Genomic DNA, 13,848 nt, shown 5'->3' on the forward strand with positions numbered 1-13,848 from the left:
CTGCCCACATAGGTGGCCTTGATAGTCACATGGAATAGCAACATCTTTTAAAAAAAAAGCTACACCCTAGGAAAGGGTGTTTTTTTTTTAATTTAGGAACATTTCACATGTCCATTTAAGAGAGACCAGACTTCTTCTACAGTTCAAATAAGACGCTTGGTTACTGGTCATTTTATTGCTCCACAGGTCACTGGGAGGAGGAGGAGAATCAGTTATTCACCCACCTGTCACCTGACAGGTTCCTCTGCGGGATCCCACCGCAGTGTTGGGTCCCAGAGGGTTGCTGCAGGCCCCACTGGCATGCTGCCTCTTTGACAGTTTGTTTGCAGAACCCCGAGGAAGCAAAAGCACCCGCCGAGTGCAGAGCCCTGAGATTAGCTGCCTCACACAGGCTTGGCTTGAAATGTTTCCACCCCGGCCCCCCACCTGTTGTTTTCTTTTAGGGCAGCTCAGATTGTGCATCCAAGGTAAAAATTTCTTATGCTGCAAGTCCAGCTACTGGCAGAACCAATTATCACATCAGAAGTAAAAATGGGAAGAAGCTGTGAACTCGGGAACAGGCTCGACATAGTCGGATTATTTCAGGACTGATGGCTGGGAGAGAGTGGGGTCTGTCTGCCTGGAGCTGTCTACTTACCAAATGCTCTCAGTATTTGGGGCTGAGCTCTGGGCTCTTTCTAGTTTATAATTTAATTGCTCTACCGAGAACAAACTAAATTTATAGGAAGGGCTATGTGATCTTTCCCTGTGACATCCTTTTAACAACTTACAGTTAAGGAAGTCTGACCAAATGAGAGGCATGGTCTCTCGAGCAAAGAGAAAGGGTAAAAGCTCTTTGGGGGCAAACTTCCTGCGCATCAACCTGTGACATTATGAGTTCACTCAAAGAGGCACAACAGCTGGAAGGTGAGGGGGACAGATCCACTTTGAATAGGTTCCCCCCACCCCCCGCCCACAGGCACAAGTTTCTGGAAATTACAACAGAGACAAAAGCAAAACAAAATCCAGGAGTGACATGGAACAATGGAGAAAAGATTAAATGAAAGAGGTTGTGAAATGAGATAAGCAGAATGTGATTTCTACCGTTTTAAACATATTAGTCCACAGGGGCAAGCAAAAATCTGGAGAAACACATACCAAAGAGATCACAGAGAACCTTTACTTTCTGTATCAATGTTTGAAATCTTTACAGTGAATATTCTGATTATTTCCATGACAGGGAAAAAAACCTAGGAAGAACCTATGCTTCCAGATTTGCTTGAAAAACAAAAAACTGCTAATCTAGAAACCACAAAAGTCTGTTAACTTCTGTTTCTGCCAAGCGCCTATTGGTTCATCGTTTGCAGCTTCTTCCAACCTTATCCTTTCCAGCCTGTTACAGGACGTTTCCCTTTTCACAACCTTTTTTCTTCTAGAAATGCTGTCTCTGAATTCTTTCTAAACCCCTCCCAGTCATCTTATAAGCTATCTTTTTCTTTCAGATTAATTTCTTCCAAAAAGTCACCTCTAAGCTACTTTTGCCAAGCCTACAAAATCCACCAGGATGAACTAATAAGTAATGGATTCTTTCCCATAAAATTATCTTTATCTTCACCTCTAAAATTAACATCATTTTTTCATATGTATCGTCACTGAACAACTTTTATTTGGGTACCTACTCTATACCATGAGCCATGCATACTCCAGATAGAATTTTAAAAATTTCTCAACTACCATATCTGGCTCACAATAGGTACTTGCAGTCAACCAGAACAATGCTCCTTCTCAGAACAGCAAACTTCAAGTTCAAATCCTAGCAAACAACAGGCTTAGTCTCACATACCAGCTCCAGCCAGTCAGTCTGATTGGGCACCTGAGCACCGTGCTGAGGATGCTGAGTCCTTGCATCCTTGCAGCCTCCATAATAAAGACTGAAGTATGTTTTTTGGTTGTTTTTTTTTTTAAATATTTATTTGGCTGCGCCAGGTCTTAGTTACAGCATGTAGGATCTAGTTCCCTGACCAGGGATCAAACCCCGTCTTCATCGGGAATGCAGAGTCTTGGCCACTGAACCAACACCAGGGAAGTCCTGTGAAGTATGTTCTCTTTTCATAGGCAAAAACAAGGTTAGGGTCACTGGCTCTTTCCCTCTCTTTACAACCTGCTGGGGCCAGGCTAGTATGACCCACACTGTTTTTATTTTTGGTCTATCTTGAGTCCAGTCACTGTGAAATGTTGCTAAATTTGAGGAAGGTGTGGGTGTGTGTATGTGGTGGGGAGAGGGGGATGGAGAAAGGCGGTATCTCTTTTCTTGAGAATCCTGAAGGTTCTACTGCAACTCAAAGGAAAATGAGATGGCAGTTTAAGGGGGTGGAGAAAGATGATTTCATTACAAGGAATTTCCAATCTGAGTCAAACTTCAAGTAATAAGACCTTGGGCTGGTTTGCTCCACTCACAACCCATCTTCCCTATTCTCAGTTTAATCACAATTGCATAAAATCAAGAGATCCATGCAGTAATCCTTTTCCATGTTCCCCAAAGTTTGTTCAACATTAGGTTCACTCACTTCTCTACTTACCCTGTCCCCATGGTATCACATTACAGGTTAAGACAGGTAAGCTTGGGTTTACCACCTCACCCGTAAATCACTGAGTGCAGCACCCTTTCTGTATTCTTCCCGCATACTGATAGCACAGAATGGGGATAACTTGAAAGAAGGACTTCCAGGTTCTGGTTATCAACAAGTTCACTTTGTGAAACGACATGTACCCCTTCTGTCTACCATAAGAATACTATGTAAGAGTTCAGAACAGCCCTGTTGGAGACAACTTTCGGCTACAATGAAAATGTTCTGTATCTGTGCTGTCCAACTGTAGTCGTCACTAGCAATTTGTGGCTACTGGGCACCTGAAATATGGCTAGTGGAACTCAAAGGAAATTCCAAACTTTAATTGACTGTAATTTAAATAGCCATATGTGACTAGAGGCGACTATACTATACTATGCTGGACAGAAGAAAGAGAATATATCCAGTCTCTGTTTTAAAAAAAAGAAAAAAAAGGAAAGCTCTAAAAGTTTACCCTGTAACTTCCCTCTGCATATCCTGAGGACAGAGGAAGAGTTAGGTCCTCTACTGCCATAGAAAGAGACCCTGCAAGAGCCATGAGCCTCCAAGAGGTACAGTGCTGAAAGTCTGCCCTGTATGACTCAGGAGGTGCTCTTCCTCTGGGAGCAGAGAACGAAATGATGATGGGCTTCCAGCTTCCCGCTTCCCGCTTCCCTGTTCACAGTGTTCACGCAACAGTATGATGCCACTGTTAGGGCTTCATGGAATTTCTGAGCAGGAAGAGAACAGAACACTGATTTTCCCAAAGAGAAAAACTAGAACCATAAGAGATGATTTACTCATGAAAAAGTCTTTTTACACAATTGGAGGAAAAAAGTAAACAACCCACAAGGAATTTAAAATACAGTTCAATGAAACATAAAACTGAGTGAGCAGGTTAAAAAAATAGGTGAGAAAGAATTACTGTACTGAAAGGTCAGTTATGTCTGACTGCAACACCATGGACTGCAGCCTGCCAGGCTCCTCCGTCCATGGGATTCTCCAGGCAAGAATACTAGAGTGGGTTGCCATTGCCTTCTCCAGGGGATCTTCCTGACCCAGGGACTGAATCCAGGTCTCCCTCATTGCAGGCGGATGCTTTCACTGTCTGAGCCACCAGGGAAGCAATAGAAAATTACCAAGAGGGCAGCATATACAGAAATAAAGAGTTGGAAAATATGGAACTGTTTAAGAAGCAGGAAGGACAGAAGAAAAAGGTCCAATACACAACTTCTAAGCTTCTCAAAAGGAAAGATGGGAGAGAATAAAACAAAGGCAAAATATGAAGGGATACATGGCTGAGAACTTCTTGGACACTTTGAAAGACATGAACTCTCATATTCAAGGACAAATGGCAAGAAGAAATATAGAAATAGATCAAACCCTAAACACAGAACAGTAAATTTGCAGAATACCAGGAACAAAGGTTATAAAGCAGTTAAGAGAAAACACAAATTAACTGTTTAGAGCTGAGAATCAGAATTCTCAACTGCAATATCAAAAGCTAGAAGATAAAGAAATGGAATAACATTGCCCAAAAACATTGCTGAGAAAAAAATTACTGCCAAAACAGATTTTTATACTCTGCTAAATTATCACTCAATAGTTACAGCAAATAAAAACATTTTTTTATTTGCAAGCAAAAAAAGTGTTTAGGAACTTTAAGAATCCACCTGCCAGGACTTTCCTGGTATTCCAGTGGCTAAGACTCTGCGCTCCCAATGCAAGGGGCCTGGGTTCGATCCCTGGTCAGGAAACTAGATCCTGTATACCACAACTAAAAAGATCCTACATGCCGAAACTAAAACCTGGCACAGTTAAATAAATAGTTTAAAAAAAAAAAAAAAAGAATCCTCCTGTGATGCAGGAGACCTGGGTTCGATCCCTGGTCCAGGAGCTAAGACCTCACATGCTATGGGTATCTACCACAGCTGCTGGCCCTGTACTCTGGAGCCCATGAGCCATGCCCACTGAGCCCACACACCACACCTACCAAAGCTAGACAGTGCCCAAAAGCCCATGCTCTGCAACAAAAGAAGCTGCCACAAGAAGCCCAGGCACCGACTAAAGAGCAGCCCATGTTCACTGCAATTAGAGAAAGCCCACGTGCTGCAACGAGGACCCAGCAGAGCCAAAAATAAATAAATAAAAATTTTATAAAGTGTTTATGTTTAACATATTCTCACTGAAAAAATTTAACGCCTACCTCTAGAAGAAGGAAATTAACTCAGAAGGATGAAGTATGATGAAAGAAGGAACAGTAGGCAAAAAATCTGCTAAGCAGGTGGTGACTCCAACCAAGCAGACATTATCAAATAAGAGGCTAATTCTAGAGTATAAAAACAGAAATGAAGTGGAATTAGAATACTCAATCTCAACAATGTTTAAGACAAACTGTGGGTTCTTTTTTATTTGGGAAGACAGTAGTGATATTAATTTAACATTAGATTATTTTCAAACATGCAGGCCAAAAATTTAAGAGTAGCCTCTTAAAGAATTGAAAGTTCCCAAATGGTGATAAAGAAAACAAGTTATATAGTAGAAAGAAGGAAAGCAGAAAAATGCAAACAAAACACATGATATATAACACAAAATAACAATATATATAGTAAGATATTAAATTAACATATAGTTGTATTCACAATATTTTTTAAATGAATTAAATGTGCCAATTAAGTCTCAGAGTTTTTTCCCCCCACTCAGAGTTTTGAAACAGTCTCAGATTAGCCTGAAAAAAAATCCAACTATCTGTCATTTACAGAAGATACATCCAAGACATTAGGACAGGGGCTGAAAATAAAAGGACAGGAAAAGACACCAGCAAACAGTTACAAAAAGAACACTGACATTAATACCAAACAAAATAGACCAAAAGAAAAAGTATGTGAAATAATAAAGAAAAACAATCTCAATAAATGCACGGGGAAATCTGATAAAATAGCCATTTGTAATATTTAATTTAACAAATTAAGAACAGAAAGGAATTCACCTTTGAGGGAATGAAGGCTAACCAACAAAAACACAGACAATGCTTTTAATGCAAGAAGCACTTTCTTCACTAGGAGGAAAACAAGAATGCCCATGGTTATATAGATTCAAATAAACCTTTTAACACAGGAAATTGTCAGCAATCCTAAAGTAGGAAAGAGGCGTGACACACAAGAGAATCCGAAAAGAAGAAATGAAACATTATTATTTACCAACGCGATTCGCTCGGATTTTCTCTGTAGATGCTTTCCATTAAAACTATTAGACCTATGAGTTCAGCAAGTCTGCTGAATACACCAGAAACCTGAAATAGTTATAAAAAAATTTTAAACTACTACTTACAGCAATAACAAAAACTATAAGGTACCTACGGATAAATCTAATGAAAAAAGATTCGAGATCTTTAGATAATTACTCAGCTTCACCCAGAGACATTAAGAAGTTACTTTTAGGCTGGGGGTGGGGCAGCCCCCGGGATTGGGGCTGGGGGTGGGGAAAAACAAAAAAAGAAGTTACTTTTACTGATCACTTACTATCCGCTGGGCACTGTTATGAGAGAGGTGGATATGTCAATAAGCTCATTTAATTGATACAAAGTACATATGAAAGATACAATTATTATAAGCCTCACTTAACCTTAACCACCACCCCACACTGCCTCTCCCAAGAAGGGGTGTCTCGTGTGCATTGGTGATACAGTGGTAAGCATAGGTGTCCTCCATGAAAGGGAGTCTCACTGCAGGCATCCCCCATACAGGAACCTCTGACTCAGACAAGTCAGGGCTCCAAAAGACATTCTCAGGTGATACAGAGGCAGACTTGACCGGAATTACCCAGCGTCCAGCTGTCTAAGACTCTCAACTGAAAGCAAGAAGCCCCTCTTGTACCAGATGAGATCACAGCACAGCACACACCGGGACCTGATACACATCAGATCATATAAGGACACAGACCAACTCGGAAGAAAGCAGACCTCCACGTGAGGCCTAGCCACCCCTTCAGACACCACGTCACTTTAACATCATGTGGTTTTCCCACTCCTAGCAACAGATCAATCTACATTCCTCAGACTTGAGATGCTTCACGTATTAGGACTTTATGCTGCTTTGCAAAGTCAAGAACTTAGTGGATATTCAATTACTTAAGCCTTTTTAGTAACATTTGAAAATTCTGGCTAATGGAAATGCAATATTTATTTTGCAACTTTTCTATAAGTCTGCTGCTGCTGCTAAGTCACTTCAGTCGTGTCCGACTCTGTGCGACCCCGTAGACGGCAGCCCACCAGGCTCCCCTGTCCCTGGGATTCTCCAGGCAAGAACACTGGAGTGGGTTACCATTTCCTTCTCCAATGCATGAAAGTGAAAAGTGAAAGCGAAGTCGCTCAGTCGTGTCCGACTCTTCGCAACCCCATGGACTGCAACCCACCAGGCTCCTCCGTCCATGGGATTTTCCAGGCAAGAATACTGGAGTGGGTCTCCATTGCCTTCTTCTTCTGTAAGTCTGAAATTATTTCAAAGCTTAAAAAAAGTTAAAAAAGAAAAATTCTGTTCTTATATCTGTTAAGTCCATTCCCATCCGGTTCATGGGTAGACCTAATTTTATAAAGACACAATGTAAAACTCCAATAAATATCCTAACAGTTCCTTCCCCACAGAAGCTGACAAAGCTGATTTTAAATTTTATATGGAAGCAAAAGGCACCAAAAATAACTAACCAGTTTGTGTTTTTATTGTTGTTGTCTGTAACATACAGAACTGTTTATTCTGCTGCTTGCAATACAAAGACATAGGGAAATGTTATTGTTTGTGCAATATAGTAGGGGAAAAAATATGAAACTGCCCACTAGGGTCAGTTTGCCAGATGTCCTGTCATTAAGAAAAACAGATATAAACAGAGCAGTTCCTGGTACTGTGTACTTCATTTTGCTGATTCTATCCGATTCCCTTCTTTGTCCCCTAGAAAGCTTTATTTAGACAACACAGCTTTGAAAGAGAATAAATAACAAGTTGAAAGGATTTGCCCTTCCACACAGCAAGACAAAACTACAGTAATTAAGAAAGTATTAGCACAAGGATAGACAACTTGGCTGATGGAACAGAACAAAAAGCCCAGGAACAAACCTATGCCTGGAAGGAAACTTGATTATTTTGATAGAGGTATTTTGAAACTTGATAAAGGTAGCTTTACAGATCAGTAGGACTTACCATTCCTCACTTGCTGTTGAGAGAGCTGGCTATTCATATGGAAGAAGGAAAAGATACCCTTATCTTATCCCATTCAAACAACTTAAATCTCCATAGCTTAAGGACTTAAATATGAAAGACAAAATTCAGAAACTTTCAGAAGACAATATAAGTTATCTCTTCTGACCTCAAGGAAAGACAACCTTTCTTAAGACACAAAATGCATAAGCCGTGAGGGAAAACATTGGGATATATATTAAAGGTAAATTAACCATAAGAAATTGCAAAGAGAATAAAGAGATAACCCACAAACTGGGAGATATACATCTGTATGACATATGCTTCAGATGTGTACCTGGAAACAAATGAAACAAAAACACAAATTCATATTATATGGACTAGTAAGAAAAGGATGAATCATCCAATATAAATATGGATAAAAGACAAGAACAAGCATGATGATTAAAAATACATTAGCATATTATATGTAAATTTTATTATATCAAGTATATAAATAACAAAAATCACAATGATACACCATCTCACACTTTAACTAGAGTTTGCCAAAAATTCAAGTATGACAATATCAAGTTTTGGCAAGAACATGGAACAAGTGAATATATGCTATCTGGGGAGTATAAAATTGGTACCAGCACACTGGTCATCTACTGGGCAGTATTTAATCAAGAGTCAGACCCTCTTGATGAGCCTATGACCCAGCAATCTCATGATTAAGAATGTACTCTAGAAAAACTCTCACTCAAATATGCAAGGAAACAGCAAAATATTCTCAAAGTAACTGAAAATAACTTTAATACCCACTGATATCCAAGAGAATGGGTGGATAAATGGTGATATTTGTGCTATATTCATACAGTAGAGAAGAGCAGCAAAAATGAATGTGCTAGAGCAACAAATAGTAAAGTGGATTTACAGATCCCAAATCCAATTTTGAGGTCTATCTATAGACAGAGATATAAAGATGAGACATTATGAAGTTTAAGTTAAATCCTGTAAATACTCTTTTGGACAGAAACAGGCAGTACAAAGTAGGAACATATATAGGATGATCAACAGGCGAGTCAGGGCAGAGGTTACCTTTGGGAGGGAAGGAGAAACATGAATCGCTTGAGGTCCATACAGTTACATCTATAATGTCTATTCACTTATCTGCTTGGTAGGTAAGCACATTCTCCCTTGAATGCCTGAAACAGCTCATTTTTGAAAAGATTCCAAGAGACAAGAATTCCTACTCAGAGTCACACCAATATTTGATTTCCTAAAATGTGCAAGTGAAACCAAAACTGAAATAGAACGAACCCCTGTGACCCTTCCATCTTGCAGTCACAGGACTGGGGCTTCACAGAGTTCATCTAATGTGAACGGACAGGAAAAGGAAGGGTCAGGCTCCAGCCTGGATCCCATGACAAGATGTACCCTGGGGACCCTCCGGGAAAAGAGAGGAAAGTTATTCCGCTATTTTATAAAAGTGATCATCATTTTTAAGAAATTGTTTTGAACTCCTTAGGCAAAAGGCATTTTGTAAGCATGTCATCAATTAAGAATATTGAGCCCCACTATACCATCTAAGAGAAATGTGAATTCTCAGAACAGAGGTTCCTACTGCTTTTTCCTTGTTTGAGCAAGTTGGTTAAAGTCATCTCTGCAGGATGTATCCATAATCCTAGAGGCCTGGATACCTTCAAGGCCCACAACTCCCCCTCCCAGTTCCCTGCTTCTGCCCTTTTCTCTTAGTTATTGCTGGCTCTTAGGCATCAAACGCTGGCTTCCTGTTCCCCCTCACTGAGCTCTGGAGACTTGGAACTGGTAAAAGGCTTTGAAGAAAAGTACAAAGCCAGGAAAACACGGAATGGAGACAGCTCTGACTTTCCAAAGGAAAGCAAATCTCAACAGTTGTAATAACCTTTCAGACTTTCCTTCTCTGTAGCTTACATAAGACGTGGTTCAGACACGAGGACCAAAGTACTGTTAAGTCACTGAAGTTGGAAACAGTGAAAACTCGGGTTCCGGCGGGCAGAGAGGCTGAAGACAGGCATTCTGGGTGCCGGTAGTATAATCCTGGCTTGTTCTGAAGTCTCGGTGTCTCGAGCATCCCCTTTTCACCATCCCACAAAGACAAAGGCTCAAGGGTTCCCTTTGAGTGTTATTCTAAGTGCTTTATTAGATCTGAAGTCTTAAGAGCGCAGACCCTGCGCAAATCCTCTCTGTCTGAGGTGGTCAGCGCCAGGAACCATGCCACCATTTCACAGTGTGAAAAAGGAGGCATGCTCGAGTCTCATCATCAGGACCACAGTCATCCCTTGATCCAGAAATACAAGGGATTTGAGGTCGTTCTAGTACACAGCCTCAGGCCCTCCAACCCAAGGACTCGGTTTCCTGATCCTTTTACACTACAATGCTGTTTTAATGAAGAGTTTGAATGCTGAAACTCCAATCTCATTGGTCAGGACTCTGACAGTTCTCTGAGCACAGGCCTTCCCCATTCTATTCTGCTGCCCTGCACTTTGAATTCAAGGCTTGCTGTCAGCCCGGAAAGCACCAGAGTTCCGACATGGCAGCCCCTTGGTTATGTTCGACCGAGGGACTTATCTTCCACAACCTACTCAAATCCTCCCCCAACAGCTACCAAAAATTCCCCTGGTGAGAAATGCTATTATGAGAAGGAGTGGCTGCTTTGTGACTCACACTGTTTCATTAAAAAGATTTTTTTTTTTTTTTCAAACAAATGTTCAGTAGAAGAATCCAAAGGTTTTCCAAAGCCAGGGCAAAAACAGAACAGCTCATAATACTATTTCTCAAAGGCCTGCCACTTCATAGGAGATTCCTATACCTCAAAATACTGGAGATGCTTAGACTCACTATTCTTTTACATTGCATCTGGCCTCTGGGTGGAGAGAAGGTAGGAAATGGATGGATTAAACACAGCCAACACGACTGGGCTTGTTCAGATATTAAGATGGAAGGCAGCTAGCTTGCAAGCCAGTCCTGAGCACAGGCCTTGAATTTAACCAGAGTTCACCAGGGCAACTGGCTACAATGGTATGACTCTTTCAGCCATTTCTGACCAGGATTGAGGAAATCTAACGTTTAGTCTGTAATGCTTATCACAGTAGTGGGCAGTGTTGTCACAAAGTTCCTTTGAAAAGCTGACTTACATGGCGCTGTACCTTTGAGGGTATTAGAAGTGTGCATGATCTAAAGCGAATAAAACAATATTACAGAAAACTCATTTGGTGCTCGCTTCGGCAGCACATATACTAGAGTTGGAACGATACAGAGAAGATTAGCATGGCCCCTGCGCAAGGATGACACGCAAATTCGTGAAGCATTCCATATTTTTAAAAAAAAAAAAAAAAAGAAAACTCATTTGTATTGATGGTAGACCAAGTGCTCCATCAGTTTAGACTGTAATCCCTAGGGCTCCCTCAAATCCTTGCAGGATTCCTGGAGTACTAAGGTGGGAATCACGATAACGAATCCTAATAGCTTTCTCTAAGGAAAAGCACCATCTCAGCAGGGGTGGGGGATTAGGGGTGTTCTCCAAACACTGGAGAAATGTGGGCAAAATGACCAAGTTGGCTAAGGTCTTGGGGGGTCTCAGTTTTGCATTCTCCTCCTACCTCTGTCTCAGATCGTGTGGGCAACTCCAGATTTAAGTTTCTCCACATGCTAAAAATCAACTTCGACCTTAAAAGACACTGTACAATACAGAGGTGACTAATTACAGAATAACTCTTTTTGAAGCATGGCTTATTTAATTACATTTTGTAAAGGGCTGAAGGTAAGACCAATAAGCAAGCTGGAGCCATGGCAAGCCGAGTGTAATTCACCAAGAGTCCACATACACAGAAATGCAAGGAGAGGTTTCTCCAAAGATCATCCTTCAGAGACTAAGGTAACACCTCAACAGCCAAAGTCTACATAAAGCCTTTCAGCATGGAACATTCTTCTATATTCTCTACTTTGGGTAAAAAAAAAAAAAAAAAAAACACTCAAATATAACACAGATTTAAAAATTATTCTGGGGGAGAAATAACATTTCGGTCACCAGCGTTGCCTTTAAAAATTACTTAAAACAGCACTAAAGTGTCAATGTCCTGGAGCTCACAGACAAAAACAAGACCAAGAAGGAAAAACTCTTACTTACATTTCCTGAAGTACATTTTGGCTTAGGATGAATTTCAGACATGGGTTAAACAAGTGGTGAATGAGGCATCCAGAAAACAGTGTTCAGTGACCAGAAAGAACAGAGGCTCTAGGGATGACAAAGATACTGAAGGGCAAAGATAATTTCAAACAAATGTTTTTCTTTTGCAATTTCCATTGAGAAGAGGACTGCTCGTGTTGGCACATATGAGGAATTTCTTCTTGGTAGGCTCTTGACTGGAAACACAAAGAACAGATGACCTGCCCCAGCCCAGACACAGGACTGAGGAAAGAAGAGGAGACCATCCCTGCAGCAGCCTCATGGACAAGCACACGAATCTGTCTGTGTGTTCAACAGAGGAACGCTGAAGAAGGTCAAATCTTCCACAGGCTGCAGGATTCAGACTCTCTCTCAGAGGAGTGAGGAAGTAAGGATTCTTGGAAAGAACAAAGTAATGCTAATCATCTTCATCGTAAGTATATATGCCCGGCCCCTAGGTATACTGGAAGCAATCACTCTCAGTTGAATACATCAGTGTCTTAGTTCAACAGATCTACACATACGGTTTCATACTTTGTCAGTTAAAAAATAAAATGAAAAAGGTATTTTGTCCACTTTAAAGTCTGGATTTATCCTAAGATCTTGACTTGTCTAGCTTCCCGGCTGGGGATAGAAGAAAGAGGATGTAACTCAGGAAGCCCTCCTGCAGCCAAGCAGCTAACGGCAAACACGCCTTAGGAGAAAAACCAGGGGAGGAGGCGCACAGGAGGAGAGGGGTCCCTGCCACAACCACTTTCTGTTCTGAGCAACTGGGGACCAAGGCAGACCGGCTCAGGCCTGCCTGTAGGAGAAAAACGCTTTGTACCGAGTGAAAGAAAGCGGGCAAAGACTGAACAATGGTCTTGCTGGGTGAATACACCCTCTGGGAGCAACAGAAGAGAAGATCTGTGTGGATTCCACTTGGGAATCTAGTTTAGAGATGTTGAAAGGGATGAATGCATAAGAAAAGCATTCGGAATTCTCTGGGGAGAGAAAAGTTAAATCCATGGTAGGGGTGCCTTTCATTTAGAGAGGGTATTCTGACTACATTTTTAGGATCATTTGTGACAAATTCAGGTTCTACTGAACTCGGGGAGTGGGGTCCTGCCATCTGCATTTGTTAACGAGGCTCTGGAGAATACTGGGCAGAGTCAAGTTTGAAAACTCTGTGAACCATTCACAGAAATCAGGAGAGATCAGTGTTTGTATCTGCCTCCTTCTCATTACAGATTTGGGAGCGCACTGTAAGTTCTTACCATGCCTCCTCTAACTTTACAGGGCAAAGCCAACTCCTCCTTCCTCTTTACTCCCAGCAGAGCAAGGCTGTACTCTCAATTCCAGCAACTCCAGGGAGATCTCAAGGTAAACAGTCTCGCCAGTCTATTCAGTACCCCAGCTGCTGCTTTAAGATTCCACTTTGTTCTTTATTTGCTTCACACCTGAGGGTTGCTCTTCAGGTTATTCACTCACACCGGCAACTCACCCCTCATCCATTCAGCCTATCAAAATCAGGAACCCAACTGTTGGTTTCAAGGATAAACATGTGACCTTTTGAGGAAATAAAGATTCAGAGGTGAAATCTGCCAGGTCTCATATTCAAGCCTACCCCCACCATAATCACTAGGAACCATCTGATTGAGACAGGCCATGACAAAGCTTGGAAAAGAGACAGATGAAAATTTGTATGCATTCCTCACAAGACTAGGAACAGGATTTAAGTTTTGGACTAACTTCAAGATTTTGGTACCACAACCTCAGTGACCCAGTCATTAAAAACACCCCCTACTTAAGGGTTAGTAAGAGCGAGACCAAGAGCCCATTTAAGTTACCACCACTGCCCTATGACATTTCTCCCAATTTTGAAACTGTCAAAATTGAAGTTTAG

The 13,848-nt window shown here is 41.2% G+C and overlaps 1 protein-coding gene and 1 non-coding gene across 5 annotated transcripts in view; one reads left to right on the forward strand and one right to left on the reverse strand.

Moving 5' to 3' along the window:
* The window catches only part of ZNRF1 (zinc and ring finger 1), an 83,845-nt gene that overhangs the window by 64,500 nt on the left and 5,497 nt on the right, over positions 1 to 13,848 (reverse strand). The gene's annotated exons all lie outside the window — the stretch shown is intronic.
* Positions 11,011 to 11,117, forward strand: LOC122421891. The gene has a single exon (XR_006263692.1). It is a non-coding gene; the product is annotated as a U6 spliceosomal RNA (small nuclear RNA).

This window comes from Cervus canadensis, chromosome 18 (genome assembly GCF_019320065.1).
Source record: "Cervus canadensis isolate Bull #8, Minnesota chromosome 18, ASM1932006v1, whole genome shotgun sequence".
Lineage (NCBI taxonomy): Eukaryota > Metazoa > Chordata > Mammalia > Artiodactyla > Cervidae > Cervus > Cervus canadensis.